The sequence below is a fragment of the Prosopis cineraria genome, unplaced genomic scaffold (assembly GCF_029017545.1).
Source record: "Prosopis cineraria cultivar Desert tree isolate PC_DT_omini unplaced genomic scaffold, ASM2901754v1 PC32, whole genome shotgun sequence".
Classification (NCBI taxonomy): domain Eukaryota; kingdom Viridiplantae; phylum Streptophyta; class Magnoliopsida; order Fabales; family Fabaceae; genus Prosopis; species Prosopis cineraria.
In genome coordinates, this window is record NW_026555363.1 from 8,582 (window position 1) to 26,038 (window position 17,457).

General features: G+C 32.9%; 2 long non-coding RNA genes across 3 annotated transcripts; both read left to right on the forward strand.

The window, feature by feature from the left end:
• The first annotated feature begins 6,704 nt into the window (after positions 1 to 6,704).
• Positions 6,705 to 9,293, forward strand: LOC129294988 (uncharacterized). 2 transcript variants are annotated; one of them, XR_008589480.1, is made up of 3 exons: positions 6,705 to 6,885; positions 7,037 to 7,191; positions 8,962 to 9,293. It is a non-coding gene; the product is annotated as an uncharacterized LOC129294988 (long non-coding RNA). The 2 variants fall into 2 exon arrangements; XR_008589479.1 differs by lacking the exons at positions 6,705 to 6,885; positions 7,037 to 7,191 and adding an exon at positions 7,502 to 8,781.
• A 3,558-nt stretch (positions 9,294 to 12,851) lies between these two features.
• Positions 12,852 to 13,796, forward strand: LOC129294994 (uncharacterized). The gene is made up of 2 exons (XR_008589484.1): positions 12,852 to 13,158; positions 13,489 to 13,796. It is a non-coding gene; the product is annotated as an uncharacterized LOC129294994 (long non-coding RNA).
• The last annotated feature ends 3,661 nt before the right edge of the window (positions 13,797 to 17,457 follow it).

Here is a 17,457-nt window from a genome sequence, read left to right on the forward strand (position 1 = left end):
AAAAACATATTTGATTTTGGTGCTCATCAGGTCATGAGCATCTGAATCGTCTAGATTGTTAATCTGTATGATTTAAATTTACATGTTTTATTTTATATATATATATATATATTAAAATAAAAATTATAAAATTTTAAGAGATATATCTTATCATCAATCTGTTGAGACTTCAGAGTAGTTTGACCATTCAAGGCACTTAAGAGTATTTGTAATATTTACATGGGACTCTAGGATATTTCTCTCTAACTATTTTTATATATGAACAAATTATGTTTGAATATTTATAAGTGATTATTTGGATATAAACAAAAAGACATCCATGATATACAATGAAAAATAAAATTCTAAATTTGCACTATGGATTACGATTACAATGTATATTGGCTCAATGATTTTCTTCATTTTGAGAAATTAAGGGGTCAAGGTTCAAATCTGCCCTTGGCCCCTTGGCACGTTTTACCCATGTTTGACCAACCACACCCGTGTTGGAGCTCTAGTAGTAACCTCCCACCAGCAAGGTGCCTTTAGGCAACCAGTGACAGGGACACTTGAAAAAAAAAAAAAAAAAAAGAGAGAGAGAGGGATAGGGAAGGACATTTTGGCAATTGATACATAAAATTGTATTACATTGAAGGACTTGGACCTCAGGACCTGCAATGTATTTTCAGCATGTGTTGAACCCTCACAATAAATAAGTTCATTTTGAAGGCCTTGGTGAAATCATCCCTAAAACTTATGGGACTTTAGGGTTATTTGTGCATTTCAAGTGACATTTTGAGAATTAGAATTCATACGTGGAACCTTGCGTGATTTTCCCATTCTTCATTGAGTCAGAGAGAGAAATGATACTCTCAATATAATCTGGAGTCCAAGCGAAAATGTGAATTAGGTGTGAACATTTGACTAATTAATCTAACGTCGATATTGACAATGACCTCTTTAATTATCCGTTTTATTTAGTGATGTTACCATCACAAGTCCATGTCAATTAGGTGTGAGCATACTTTGTATAATTTTTTATTTCAAATAAAAGGATTATCGTCTTGCATGTTTCAACATTTACGTGGCTAGAGAAACGTAAGAACAACGATTACAATTTACCCAAGTATTGTACTGCAGGTTTCAAATTAACCACCAATAAAAAAAGAAAGAAAGGAAAATAAAAGAAATATTGAACAAAGCAGCTTGACTCGATCAAAATATATCCTGTGGATTAGATTCTATTTCCCTTTCGTATATAGATATACTAAAATAAACATTTTTTTTCCTTCGCCTTCTTTAAATACCAAAATAAAACATTAGTTTATTAATTTGAATCCAACGTTGACATTGACAATGTATCTCTTTAATTATGTGTTTTGTTTGAGTGATGTTGCCATCGCAAGCCCTCAATTCGATGTGAGCATACTCCGTCAACATATATCAAGTTTTGCTGTAAATCATTCATTTAAAAGAAAGTAAGGATTATTGTTCTGCATGTTTCAATATGTACGTGGCCAAGACTATTATTTAATTCACAAATATTGTATTGCTTGTTTCAACCCAAAATTTATATTATATATATGGCTAACTTACACAAAACTTCCCTAAACTTTGAACCATTTACAAATAATTCCTTTACCTTTTGAAACTTAATAATAAATCTCATTGAGCTTCTAAATTTATGCAAATAACCTTAGCTATCAATTATATACCACCTTAGACTTTATTTTTATGTGTATTTAAGCCTCTCAAATTTAATTGATATACGGATAACCCCTAAATTTTAAATCATGTATAGGTAATTAATGTATGAAATTAATTATATGAAGTTATTTGTATAAATATAAGGGTTGGAGGGTTCATTATAAAATTTTAAAAGTTAAGGTGGTAATGACAATGTGTACATGGTCCAAAGTTCAAAGGAATAGTGTGTAATTTAGCCTATATATATATATATAACTCCGCCCTCCTTAATTATATGAAGTATTAATTATCATTCATTGGGAGAAAAAAAAAAAGAATTACTATCTCCATCCCAAATTATAAAGTATTTTTAGATAAAATCTCATATACTAATAAACACCATTAAATACACTTAACAATCTTATCTTTTCAAAATAAAAATATAAACTTTCAAAACTGCACATCATATGATACATAAAAAAAAGGCCGAAAATTAATTATAAAGAGAGAAAGGGTAATATTAAAATTGATGTATTTAATAAAATCTTAATCTACTCAAAATGTGTTATATTTTGGAATGGAGAAACTCTTTCAAATGTACTCTATAATTTGAGATGAAAAGAGTATTAATTATCTATTTTTCCTAAGAACTTTTAATCATATATATTAATACAACAACAACAACAACAACAAGCCTTTATCCCACTAGGTGGGGTCGGCTACATGGATTGCAAGACGCCATTGCGCTCTATCATTTATCAAGCTTTTAGGAATATTATTAATTAAGAGATCGCGTTCAATAACTTCCAAGAGTATTCTCTTAGGCCTTCCTCTACCCTTCTTAATCGGACTCAAAGTTATATATTCCACTCTTCTCACTGGTGCCTCCCTTGGTCTTCTTTGTATATGCCCAAACCATCTCAACTGATTTTCTACCATTTTTTCCTCAATAGGTGCTACCCTCACTTTTTCGCGTACGTGCTCATTTCGAATTTCATCTTTTCGTGTATGTCCGCACATCCATCGTAACATTCTCATCTCTGCTACTCCAACTTTATGCTCTTGCTATCCCGTTAGAGCCCAGCATTCACTACTATATAACATTGCCGGTCTGATAGCAGTGCGATAAAACTTTCCTTTAAGTTTATTAGGCACCTTACGGTCGCAAATAAATCCTTTAGCTTTTCTCCAATTAAACCACCCAGCTTGAATTCTATGTGAAATATCTCCACTGATTTCGCCATCATTTTGAATAATGACTCCCAAATATTTAAACTTTTTCACTTGAGGTATAATTTGATCTCCCAATTTCACTTCCAAATTATTGTCGAATAGTCTCTTACCAAATTTACAATATAAATATTCCGTCTTACTCCTACTCAGACGAAAACCTTTCGACTCCAATGTCCTCCTCCATAACTCAAGTTTGCAATTAAGCTCTTCTCTTGTCTCTGCTATAAGAACTATATCATCTGTGAAGAGCATACATTTAGGAATTTCCCCTTGAATATGTTCCGTCAAAACATTTAAGATCACGTTGAACAGATAAGGACTTAGAGATGATCCCTGATGTAGTTCAATCTTTATAGGAAAATCCTTTGTTTGACCACTAGGCATTCTTATACTAGTTTTTACCCCCTCATACATATCTTGTATGGCTTTAATATAAGCAATCCGTACTCCCTTTTTTTTCAACGCTTTCCAAAGCACTTCTCTTAGTATACGGTCATAAGCTTTTTTCAAATCAATAAAAATCATGTGTAAATCTTTATTTTTACAACGATACTTTTTTATTAATCCCCTTAGTAGATAAATCGCCTCTGTAGTTGATCTACCTAGCATAAAACCAAACTGATTCTTAGAAATACTTGTCTCCAATCTCAACCTGTGCTCAATTACTTTCTCCCACAATTTCATTGTGTGGCTCATGAGTTTAATCCCTCTATAGTTAGTACAATTCTGAATATCTCCTTTATTTTTATAAATAGGAATTAATGTACTTCTCCTCCACTCATCAGGCATTTTCTTGGACTGTAAGATCACATTAAATAACTTAGTTAACCATCTCACCCCTTCTTCACCTAAACATTTCCATGCTTCGATAGATATATAATCAGGTCTGTTGGCTCTATCATTTACCATTTTCTTAAGAGCTTCCTTTACCTCCTTATCACGTATTATTTGATAGAATGACAAATTGTGTTCTCCATCACCAGTTACTAAATCCTCCAAGTTATTAGATGAACCCTCTCCATCATTGAAAAGTTTGAAAAAGTAAGTCTCCCATCTATTTTTAATTTCATCATCTGTAACTAAAATTCTTCCCTCTTCATCCTTAATACACCTTACCTGTTCCAGATCCCTTGATTTTCTTTCCCTACTCTTGGCAATCTTATAAATATTTCGTTCTGTTTCCTTCATCTCAAGGCTCTTATAAAATTCTTTAAAAGCTTTAGAACGAGCTTCACCCACAACTCTCTTAGTTTCCTTCTTAGCCATACGGTACTTCTCCCAATTTTCCTCATTGTTACACAAATGTATGGCTTTAAAACAGTTCTTTTTATACTTGATTTTGTCCTGTACACTATTATTCCACCACCAAGACTCCTTATCTCTCAGACCAGAACCTTTTGATTCTCCCAAAATTACTTTTGCAACCTCCCATATTTTTTTAGCCATATCCTCCCACATGATGTTAGCACTTCCCTGAGATTCCCAAATTCCTTTGTCCAAAAGATTTCACTTGAAAATATCTTACTTCTCACCTTTTAATTGCCACCACCTAATCCTTGGTCCTACTACTTGTCGATGCTTTTGGATTTTACTCATAATACACACATCAAGGACTAGGACCCTATGTTGTGTCATTACAGCATCTCCAGGGATCACTTTGCAATTTTTACAAAGTCTTCTATCTGTGTTCCTAACCAAAAGAAAATCAATCTGTAACCTTAAGGCTCCACTTTTGTAAGTGATAAGATGCTCATCTCTCTTCTTGAAATAAGTGTTGGCAATTTTAAAATCATACGCCAATGAAAAATCAAGAAGAGTTTGTCCTTCATTGTTTAGCTCTCCAAAACCAAGACCACCATACTCCCTCATATACTAACCAGCCTCCCTCCCAACATGCCCATTAAATTCTCCTCCAATAAAAATCTTTTCACTCTGTGGTATGTGTCAAATCAACCCCTCCAGATCCTCCCAAAATAATTCCTTAAGACTGGCTTCTATCCCGACTTGTGGTGTATAAGCGCTAACAATATTAACAGTCTCACGTCCAATTATCATTTTCAAGGAAATAATTCTGTCTCCAATTCTGCTAACTTCTACAATATTCTTCTTCCACTCCTTATCCATAATGATGTCTACTCCATTGCCGCTTACTTTTCCTGTATACCAAAGTTTGAAATCTTGAATATCCTTAGCTTCTTCTCCATGCCATTTTGTTTCTTGCAGGCAAAGGATATTGATTTTCCTTTGAATCATAACCCCTACAACCTCTATAGATTTACAATTCAATGTCCCAACATTCCAAGTACCAAATCTAATTTTGCTCTCATGGACTAACCTCTTTAGCCGCACACGTCCAGAATGACGCGATAGCCCTTGCTCATTTAACACTACATCCGGGCGCCAATGCAGCAGCTCTAACTCACTTATCACTATACTCGAGCCATGCAACGCGTTACTTACGAGCAACGACCTAGCATTAACATTATAACGTCTATTGTCCATATTCATGATAGATTCAACAAAGTTTTACATTGGCTGTTGATGGCCTAACACAACCCTCCTCCTTTACCTGGGCTTGGGACCGGCTATAAACATAGGCGGAGTTATATATATATATATATATTAATACAAATCTCATAAAATGATTCTGATTGGTCACATGAAAATCTCTCCACTCTGATTGGTCAGTACACTTTGTTAACATGTTAATTCTTCTCTCTCATTGGTCCATTCCATTTATTATGCATCCCATTATATTGCTTCAGTTGCCATGGGCGACCTCTCCATTTTCAAATTTCGAATGTATAATTCAAAATTCATGGGAGCATTAACTCCAATGGTCCAGCGTTCTCCATTTACACGATAGCAATTAATGTCCACTGATCTTCCCCATGACTCTTCTATTTCCCCATTTTTCCAAACGGAGCTCCACAGATCCTGAGGAAATGTACACTTACAATAAAACTCATTTATAATAGAACGTGTTTCATCATTACTAAATTTCCATACAAATATTTATTATTGGCTTTACTTTCGGCCATTCTCAATTGATTAGGTGTCGGAATTTAAGACGCAAATCGTGAGTCCTTGATGTTATAAATAAAACATTCTTTTGTTTTTTTATTTTCAATTCAAACAAAAAAAAAACCCCATTCAAGGGTGAGAGAATATATTGAAAACCAAAATATCATTAAATCAGTTCCAAAGTGTGTATGATCATTCTTCAGCCCCCTCACAATTGGACCCAATCATCATGATTAGTCAGTCCCCTATGAAAGATGCTTTGTCTTGATTTTTGACCATACAAAATGGTGTATTTTAAAAGGACAAAATTAAAAGCCAGTACTTTATCGTCATTGGGTCCATTCTCCAATCAAATTTTGCTTGTGCTTTATTTTTTTTCAGTGTCAAAATTTGATTGGACCAATGGGCCAAAGGGATATAAGGCACTTGATTTTACTTTTGTGCTTTTAAATCTCTCTTGAGAACATGTATCGCTAGACCAAATCAACCATTCACTTGATTTTTTTTTTTTGGTGCGAGAAGCACCATTCTCTTCAACCAAAAATATATAAACATGGAATACAATCACCAATTAATTCAGTTGTTATATTGCTTAATTATTACAATTACCGATTACTAGAATCGCATCTCCCAAGGCTACCATTTTTTTAAAAATTTTTTTACTAGTTTTTGACCCGTTGAGTGTACGGATATGTTGAATCATAGGATAGATACTCCTTCCGTTTTTATATATAAGAGTGTTCCATTATTATTTTTTAATTTCATTCCAGTTTTGCAGCTGAGAGATCGTTCCTTTCGCATTTCTTTGAAGCCATTCGTATTCTTCCCTATTCCTTGTATCATATCAGTTGTCACCAGGAATCATTATCTTATATTGGCTCACAGTTTCTTTACTACCAGATCGTTCTGTTCACTCTGCTTTCCTTGCAATTCGTATTCATACCCCTTAAATCCAGACGACAGGTTTTTCTTACACATCCTCTTTTTCTTCATCCATTAATTTCATTCTGTGCTCTCTGTTCTGATATTCAAGCAAGTTTCTCATTCTCTCTAACAAAGGTTCTTGATTTTTGGATGGATCCCGATCGTTCTGTTCCTCTCCTGATCATTTTAGATGGCGGTTCAGATTTGGTAGCGCAAAGGGAGCAAGAGAGACAGTGATATATTTATTCTTCTTCTTCGCGTGGCGGAATCCTAGCAAGCAACAAAGCGAGCGAGCCCTCTGGGGCATCGGATCGGAGTACTAATACTTTTGAGAGGTTATATAAAGTAAGTTACTTCCTTTGCCCTGTTAAGGAGTTATTGACGGATTTTATACTAAGATTGTAATAGTTAATTACACTTATCTTGATCCTTCACCCTAATTTTAATTTTTATAATCCTTTATATTAAATTTTAACAGTATTAATCCCTCTTCTTAGTTTTCCCATGTTATAATTTTTTATTGATGAAGGGTAGTTTTGAAAAATTATTGAAAAGGGAGACATATTTAATGAGAATAATTAATTTTAACTAGTTTAATTATATTTTCTTGATTTGTAATCTCAGTCTGTCAGTGCCTGCTCATTAATTAAAAAAAAAAACCTTAATTTGTGTAAAACTTGTTAAACGTTTCTTATAATTTTAAAGAATAATGGAAACATGAAGACATGCATGATATATTTCAGAAACTCTAAGCTATATTATAGCAGTAGTGTGTTATATCGGTAAACATTCGGATCTCTCTTGTTTTTCTCTAATAAAATACGAATTGAGCCATTTAACAGGCATTTTTTTTTAATAACTAGATTAGACATTTGTTCCATGTATAGTTTGTTGGAAAATCATAGAGCTGAATAAACAATTTAGATGATAAAACTAAGCACATGAGTGGGCAAAGCCCCATCATCTTTTCTCAACAATAAACCTGGGCTATCCAAAGTTTATATAGCCTCAAAACAGAATCAAGAAAGCTAGAAGAAATCTGAACGAGTACGATAGGAGCCGAAAACTCCAGGCCGAAAACAAAAGCCCATAAACATTAAGATGGACTATTTATCTGGACTGGACTATTTTTCAACAAAGTTCGAGTTTGATATTATTTATAACTTATGAGTAAAGCTTTACTTAATTTCTATGTTTTATTTATTTTACAATGCCAGTGTTATTATATATGACACCATGCCTTCTGGAAAATGTTGAACCTCGACAGTACAATCGACTCCTATGGAGAATATTGTTTACTTTTCATTCTGGGACCACCCACCCCACGACATTTAATTTTCCAACTCACTTCTGCTTCTCCAGCTGGCTGCTTCTAATATAAATCATTAAATTCTGTCCGCCTTGTCGGCTATGGAAGAAAATAATACTACGAAAACCGAAGTTTAATGAACGAGAAAGCGTGTTCTAATATTTTTTCCCACTTGGTAAAAATAATTAATATTTTAAAAATAAAAAAAGTTTTTAGGCAAGTTGTTGGGTCGAGAATCTCATGAAAAGTTTATTATTTATTTCAAAATAGCAATATAGAAAAGTAAAAAAAAAAATTGGGTAAAAGCATTGGTGTCCGAAGATGGAATCTCAGTGAAGTCAGTCAATTAGGCATATCGTAGAGGCGCTTCTGCGAAGTTACATGCATGGGCAAGTCAATCGGATCTGTATTGAAGTCAATGGGATTTAATTTGCATGATTTGCTTGGAAACATTTATAAATTTGGACGTGATCGATGAAACTACTAGCTATATAGCTACGTATAGCATAAGCATATCCACCCAGAAGAGAGATCAATGGGAGTGTCATCGTATGTGTCCCAATTTCTGATGCTGCTTCTTCTTCTCGCCTCCAATCTTTGCTTTCACTCCCACAATGACACTGCAGGTATGCCTCATCACAGCTTACTATACGTACTCGCTGCTCTGTTTCAACATGTATATTCGGATCCACATATACTTTTTAAACATGAGTTTGAGAAATATTGAATCAACTCACGTTATTTAGTATTTATAATAAATCATAAATATATATGGAGTGGTGAGATTGAGAATTGCTATTATGCAGGGATGACCATGAGAAAACTGGCAGGCGCCCTGCCGAGGGCCCCACCTCCACCGAAACGATCTCCTGTTTGGACTCCTCGCCGACGTCCACGTGTCCCTTCAGTGGCCCCGCCGCCGCCGCCACTATAGAACCTTCAATTTCCAGACCAGAACGCATGTGTACGTGTAAGTATGGGTTATTTAATTTCTTCAAGAGATTATATTATGGCATGAAATAATAATGCCCTAGGGCAGCGAATGTAAGGTGATTAAATTAATGGATAGCCTTACTGTTAAACAGTGTCTGTGCATCACTCATGCAACATGGTATCACAGTCGAAGGTTTTATCCTTTTGTTGTTGCATATTTCATTCGTTATCCATAAGAGATTTTCTTCTTAGAGTATTAGAAAACAAAGCAACATTGCCGCGGACACCACAAAGCACGCATAATTGCTTTCCTTTTAGGGATTCAAGTGTGCCTTGCCAAGGCTCGAAAGCGTGGCGGTGGCAAGCTTTAATTATTCTATTTTACCGCTATAATTTTTTATTAACGAAGATAATGACAGTCGGAGCTCCAGTGCATGATTACGTATATAAATAACTTCCTAACAAAAATTAAAGATGTACATATAATTAAATTTTCATATAATTGAACCTATTTTTAATATGTTCAATCATTTTAATTTAATATCTTTCTTAATCATTGGAGTGAAAGAGATAGCATATCACAACGACGCAATGCAATCGCAATCGCCCAAAACTGTAATTTAGAAAATACATGCACTCTGGAAGAGTTTGATCCCTGAACGCTTCAACCTGACAAAACTGTGTTTCTTTTTACTTTTCAATTACACGTGGGTTTGGCGTATGATACAAAGTTTAAGAAATAATTCATAATAATCAGTATTCATGAATAATATGACTATGTTATAGTATGATATAAAGATCTCTGGGATTAATGAATGAATTTTGTAGACCACACTAACCCACGCCAACAACATTTTTCTCTGCTAAACATTGTTTGACCTGGCTAAATACAGAACACGTTGTTGACTAGGAACAGAAAATGAAACAAGCTTGATGTATAAGAAAGCGCTGTATGCCCACTATTATTCTATAGCTACGCTACGGCAAACATCAGTGTTAATAATGGTCCTTTTTCGTGAAGTCACATGTTTGAAAATATGCACAAGTTCGCAAATCATTAATGATTCAAATCCAAGTCGATATAGGTACATTTGCTTTGAAAAACTTATAAATTTGAGCGCATTGAAGCAAATAGCTAAAGCTAGCTAATACTAGAATTACCATATCCATAAACAAGAAGAATAGAGATCGATGGGTGTGTCTTCTCTATACCGTTTTCTGATGGCTCTTCTAGTTATCATTTCCACTCTTTTCTTGCAGTGCCCCAACGCTAATGCAGGTATGCGTCTGTATTTTTGACAGCCTTATACTAGACCGTCATTGTGTGTATGTAGAGTTCACCAATTTGGAAGACACAAAATTGGTTGTATTCACCTTAATAGATTGTAATATGGCATCATCAGATTAAATATAAATTGTTAGAATATCCAAATATAAGTGGATTTGAGTTGATATATAAAGTCTCACATTGAATAAAAACATAGGCTTTTGAATTAGCCTATGACATCCTTACCCTACAATCTTGCTCTTGAGTACTTACTCCCCATTCTGTTGCATGTGTTTTGACTATTAGAAGATAAAAGAAAGTCCTACATCTAAAAAATTAAAAGACAAATCATAAATGTATAAGTTGAGGAAGTATCTAACTAACTGGCTTAAGCTATTTTAATACTATCGTTAAGCACACTTAATATAAGATTTTTAATATGGTATCATGAGCCATTTTGATCAGGGACAAAAAAAATGAGAAAAAAATAAAAAAAAATGAAAGATGAAAAAGTTAAGAGATTAAAAAAAGAAGGATAGAAGAAAAGAAGAAGTGAATAAAACTGAGGCTTTTGAGACTTAAAAAAAGTACAAGCCCAAACAAGAAGAAGAAGAAAAAAAAAGAAAAGAGAGTAGAAAAAAAGAAAAAAAAAGTAGTAGAGGAAATATTAAATGATAAAAGAAAGTCCCACATTTAAAGATTAAAAGACAAATCATAAATATATAAGTTTAGAAAGTATCTAACCAAATACTTAAACTATTTTAGTGTAGTATATTATCCTTAAGTACACTTAATATAAGATTTCTAATATTGACATGATTTGAAAAACAAAAAAAGAGTTTAAAAAATAATGAGAATTCATGACAGGAGCTATTACATGTGCAGGTATGACGATGAGGAAACTCGCAGGTTCTCTGCCAAGTAGACAACACATGTAAGGAGTTCCAGCTTTTAAATCCCCTCCACCACCACGACGGCCGGGTCCGACCCAATTTCCTCCACCTCCACCGCACTATAGCTAGATATTTTCTAGAATGATCAAGAGAATTAATAAAGGGTGTGTGTGTTTGTTTCTTTTCTTCATGGAGCGAGTGAGTAGCAGAATCTGGATTTCACATGTGCAAGGAGCATATATATACGTAGTTTCTTTATTGTAATATTGAACACCATCATCTGACTGATACACTTTGCAAGTGCCATGGAATTGATGAGCTAGTCAATAAGTCAAATGATGGGGCTAATATCTGTGTGTTTACAGCTAATTGAGATGTCCAGTGATGGCGAGCATTTTAAAGCTTAATATTCGATGAAGGGTTTGGAGGGCCTTGGTTTTCAAATCTAGAAAAATCGAAAATAGACTCATTTCCTGGTTAGCTTTTTTTTTTTTGGCTGAATTTTATGGTTACTTAACTTCAATTCTCAAGCCTTCCAAGCATTCCAATGGCTAGTTCGTATATTTTTTAATAATATATTGTTTGATATATATATATATATTATATCAAAAGAAGAAATTCATTTTAACTTTATTAGTAAAGAAGTGAACACAGAGAAATGTGAGGTGATGAATTCGAGATAAGGATTCAAGTGTGCCTTCCCTAAACTCAAGTCTATGGCCTCATATTCTTTAGCGCTAATTGTGTTCATTTTCTTATCAATTGATTTGAAATGAATTTATAATCTTACATAAAAAATAAAATATATATTATTTAACTACATAGAAAAAATAGGTATTTTTGGTATAATATATTTGTTTTCTATTGCATTTTTCATTATTTACGTGGACCATTAAATTTTTATTTTTAGTATATCCAAATTTATAATGAGCAGGGAAACTAGATTTTATCCGGCGTTGAGATAATTTGCATGTATCAAGCTATCTAATATCTTTCTTCCTAATTATTGCAATTTAATATCTTTATTAATCATTGAAATGAAGGAAATAATACTTTCTCCATTTCAAATTATAAGACATTTTTAAACAAAATCACACATATCAATAAACCTCATTAAGTATACTTAACAACCTTATCTTTCCAAAACAAAAATATAAACTTTTTAAAATATCCATCATTTAATATATTGAAAAGAGAAGTAATAGAAATTAATTACAAGTAGAGAAAGAATAATATTGAAATTGATATATTTAATGAAACTTTAATCTACTCAAAGTATCTTTTATTTTGAGATGGAGAAACTCTTTTAAAAGTGCCCTATATTTTAAGATGGAAGGAGTATATCACAACTACGCAATGCATTGCAATTGCAACCAAAACTGTAATTAATTAGAAGACTAAAATTAACCTTCCCGCACCTTTACACCTACCCAACAATATTTTTTATTTTTCTGCTAGCATTGTTTGACCTGCCTTCATTTTTATAGTAAATACAGAACTCATTATTGACTAGGAACAGAAAATGAAACATGATTGGTGTGTAAGAATCAAAACGCGCGCGTTGTCGCTGACTAATACTGCTATATATGCCCACCATTGATATTCTATATCTAGGTCACGTCAAACATCAACATTACTGGGCCTTTTTCTGTGAAGTTACATGTTTGAAAACAATGCACAAGTTCACAAATGATTATTCTAATACAAGTTGATGTAAGTATCTACTTTGAAAACTTTATAAATTTGAGCGCATCGAAGCAAATAGCTAAAGCTATCTGCTAGCAAGGATTAGCATATCCATAACTAAGAAGAATAGAGATCGATGGGCGTGTCTTCTCTTTACCATTTTCTGATGGCTCTTCTAGTTATCGTTTCCTCTTTTTTCTTGCAGTGCCCCAACGTTAATGCAGGTATGTTTCTGTATTTGTTATACAATCTTATACTTTACATAATACAGTCATTGCGTAGTTCCTCAATTTGGAAGACGCAAAACATTGGTCGTACTCACCTTAATAATAATGATATGGGATCCATATTAAATATGTATTGCCAGGATGTTCAAATGTAAGCAGACTTATACTAAGTTGATGTGTATGAAATCTCCTCTGAGATAAAGTTTGCTTTAATAACTACTATATAATAAAGTGAAATGACTCAATCATAAACTTAAACCTTTACGCCGTTCTTATTTCTGAGCTGTCACTCCCTATTCCTTAACACAGACACACATACATATGCAGGCATGACGATGAGGAAACTGGCTGGATCTTTGCCAAGAACACCACCTCCACCAAAAGGGTCTCTGCGTAAAGCACCTTTCAAACCACATCCAGCACGGCCCCCTCCACCACCAAAGTATAGCTAGACATTTTAGGGAATGATCAACACAATTAATAAAGGATCTATGTATTGTCACACGATCACGTCTCCATTATTCTTTCCTCACATGCAGAGCGAGTAAATTGCAGAAGCTGGTCTTCAATTTTACAGGGAAACTTATGTAACTTCTTTATTGTAATATTCAACACCGTAATCATTCTTCTCTAAATTCTCAAGGGTGGGCCAATACACTTTGTAAACAATAATAAAAAAATAAAATAATATTTTTATAAAAATAATTTAAATTTAAATATAATGAATTCAAAATTTAAAATCTATTAGATTTAAGTGAAATATAAAAACACCCAAATTTTTAAAATTCAAATATATTTAGTTTAGGTCTAGTGGATTTAAAAATATTGTATCAATGAGAATAATTTTTTAGAATTTCCACCTACTCCTCATAAATTTAATGCCCTCAATTGTATGTGCCTCGGCCACCGCGAGGGCTGTGGAATTTATATGGTCAACACTATAATTGTAACTGATCCTACTCTGCCAGCTGGTTTCATCTGGAATATTTTGCAATTGTGCACGATTAAATCTTGGGAGAATCACACCTAATGAAGAAAGAAATTAGATCCCTTCAAAAATTGTAATGAGAATGAAGGACTGAAACAAGAAATGAATAAAACGGATTTGAAATGACCGATTACAGTTCTTTAATTAATCTCGATACAACTGGAATTTAATTTTTCTCCTCGGACAACCTACGTACCGAAATCCATGTTAGTAAACATTAGTATTGGGTACCAAACGACTTTTTCAAAAAGTTTAAAAGTTAAAAAAAAAAAAGCACTCTACTCCTCATAAATACTTATTGGCGTTATTGTAATTAAGCATTTTCTTTAGTACTGATATCTTCTCACAATTAATTCAAAGATCCCTCTTTAGCTTTTTTATTTTTTAAAATTATTGTAAAATATTGTTTGTGAGGTTCAAATATTAGGGCGGTCTAATTTTTCATTTGAATCTCGTGTTTTACGTGTGACAACGACGTTGGCTCTCTCAATTGTTATTGGCCAAATTATGTATACTGAATAAATTAGTGTGATAATGAGTATATAAATTGGAGGTGTATGATGATTGATGAGGAAGGGAAAACAAATAGGAAGAAAGAGAAGAATTAAGAGAGAAGAATATTATTCATCTCCATTCTTATCGCTGTCCCGTTCACTGAAGCTTCTTCAGGTTTGTGCAGAATCCGAACCTACCTTATTGTTTCGGTCTCATTTTGACAATCTCTGTCATTTCATACCCTCAACAGAATAAGCGAGTGTTTTATTTTTAATTTGTTAAAAATTAGTTTGATGAAAGTTCATTTAATAAAAATCAATTTAATAAAATTCAATTGTTATAACAAAATTTATGTTTGGATATATTTTTTCAAAAGTCAATTTGACAAACTAAAAGATGTTTGAATTATATATAATGAAATGTACAATTATAAAAAAAGATATTAATTTTTATTGTTTATAATTTTTTTATACAAATACTTCATATTAGATTAAAATGTCTTATAAAAAAATTAAGATTATAAGTTGTATTTAATGAACTTTGTTTATATATGTGTAATTTAGCAAAAAAGAATGTTTTGTAAATTTAGATGGAGAGAGTATTAATTAACATATTCCCTTAGATGTTGGCTAAGGGAATATGTTAATTAAGTAATTATAAATTATAAATGAGTAATATATATAGATAACGCAATAATTGTTAATAACTTATTTAATTAATTTTAATAAAAATGTATCATTGAACTAAGAGAAATTAATGTAAAAAGAAATAAAGGATGAAAATGCAGGAAAAATATCACTGAACCAGGAGAAAAAGAAAGGAAAATATAAAAATAATTTGATATAAAAGTAAAGTAATGGAATGGAAGCAAAATAATTTGATACAAAAAAAAAATCATCTACTATGGGAATGGAAGCACAGTAAAAGAAAACTACGGCAAGATAATTGTTGCTCGTTAGTGCCGTGTAATTGAACAAAACAAATCATCAAATCACATGCAAATGAGTTACTTTTTTGACATGTCTCGGAGCAATTTGACGGAAGGAAATGTGAATGTACTTTTGAAAAATTTCACTGGGTTAGGTTGGCAAATTTACATTCCGTTTGCTTTTGAATGTGCTTTTAGAAAGTCATTTTAAATAGTTTTAAAGTAGCCAAACAACATTTAACTTTTTAAATATAGGAATATGCTTTCAAAAAGTTAAATATAGTGAATCCAAACGGACGAAACTGGGAATTCAATTAAATGAATGTGTGAGCTGATGATGTTTTGTTTAATTTGCAGATATGATGAAGATGAGGAAACTGGGTAGTTTGCCAAGCTCACCTACTGTGCCCCGCGGTTCCCCTCCCACCGCTCTGGATCATGGTCACTAGTCATTCATAGTGGAAGGACTCTTAAACTTAATTCTTGATATTTTAAATTAAGATGTAATCTGAATTCTACCATGTATTTGAGTTCTGAGATTTTTTTTTTTCTCGGGCACTGGTACATTGCAAAATTTTTAAGTTTAGAGATGTTATTATCATGCGTTCTCATTTTTTCATAAATTAATTAAGGATTGTAAGCAAAGAACACTAGTTTGCGATTGTTGAATGTCAAATGATTCTTCCAGGATAGAATTTGCACTCCTAATGACTATTGAGTCTACCAATTCTATTTGAAAATTTCAGCCCATTTATCAAACCAAGCCAACCTAACAAGGACCGAGGGCAATTCCGTTATCTGCTATGCATGGGCTTGGTCCAATGCAACCAGATTCATTAAAAAAAAAGGGCGGTCCTTTATTAAGAATATTTTGTAATTTAAATAAAAAATCTTTGAATGAAGTTTTGAAATTATAAATAATTAAAGGGATCGGGACTCTAAGTATGATTGTAGTGTTCAAACCGCAAAAGACAAGACACAAAACTACTATAGTAAACAATATTGGGTCTCTAATGAATTTTTTAAAAGAAAAATAATGAGAATTAGCCTATTTTTCATTAACACATGCATGTGCTGTTGTTGACAATAGTAATCCTATTAAATGTTAAGAATTATAAAATGTTAAGTAAAGAAGATCATGATTTCTGATGGCCCAGAATGTAATATCTGAAATGATTAATTACCAAATATTAATGGAAAATAGTTTTCTTTACGGATCATAAAGTGAATTATAGCGGCCCTTAGCTTTAAGCGGAGACAAATGTCAATATCCAACAGCGAAAGGTTGGTAATTAATTTTGCAATAACTTTATAAAAAGGAAGGCAAACTATAGAGTGAATGTAAATTAAAGTCAAAGTGAAAACGCGGCGTGAGCATTTGAATCCTCAATCATGTGTTCTATGTGAGTGATGTTTCCATCGCGAGTCCACGTGGATGCGGTGTGAGCTTAATCCATCAACATATCAAAGTTTTGCTGCAATCATGATTTTCAAGGATTAATTACTGAAGTCTTTCTTTGCATACTCGGTTTCATATTTAGGGCGATCTTTGAAACTTTGAACCCTGTGTTTGACGCGTGGTGACCAAATTGTTTTAACACAACGACTAAACTATAAAAATGCTTGAATGAATTGGTGCGGCGATGAGGATTGAAGAGAGAAGGAGATGGAGATGAACACGGGCATGTCTTTTGTTTTGCGTTGTGTGATGTTATTATTCATTGTCTTCGCTTCTGCCTCCATTCCATTCACGACCCAAGCTGCTTCAGGTTTGCTTTTTGTTTTCTCTCTCACATCACAACAGATTACTATACATGTACGTTGTGTCATATTTGGGATTTTCAAAGGAATAAATTAAAGAAACTGGAATTTTCAATTAAATGAA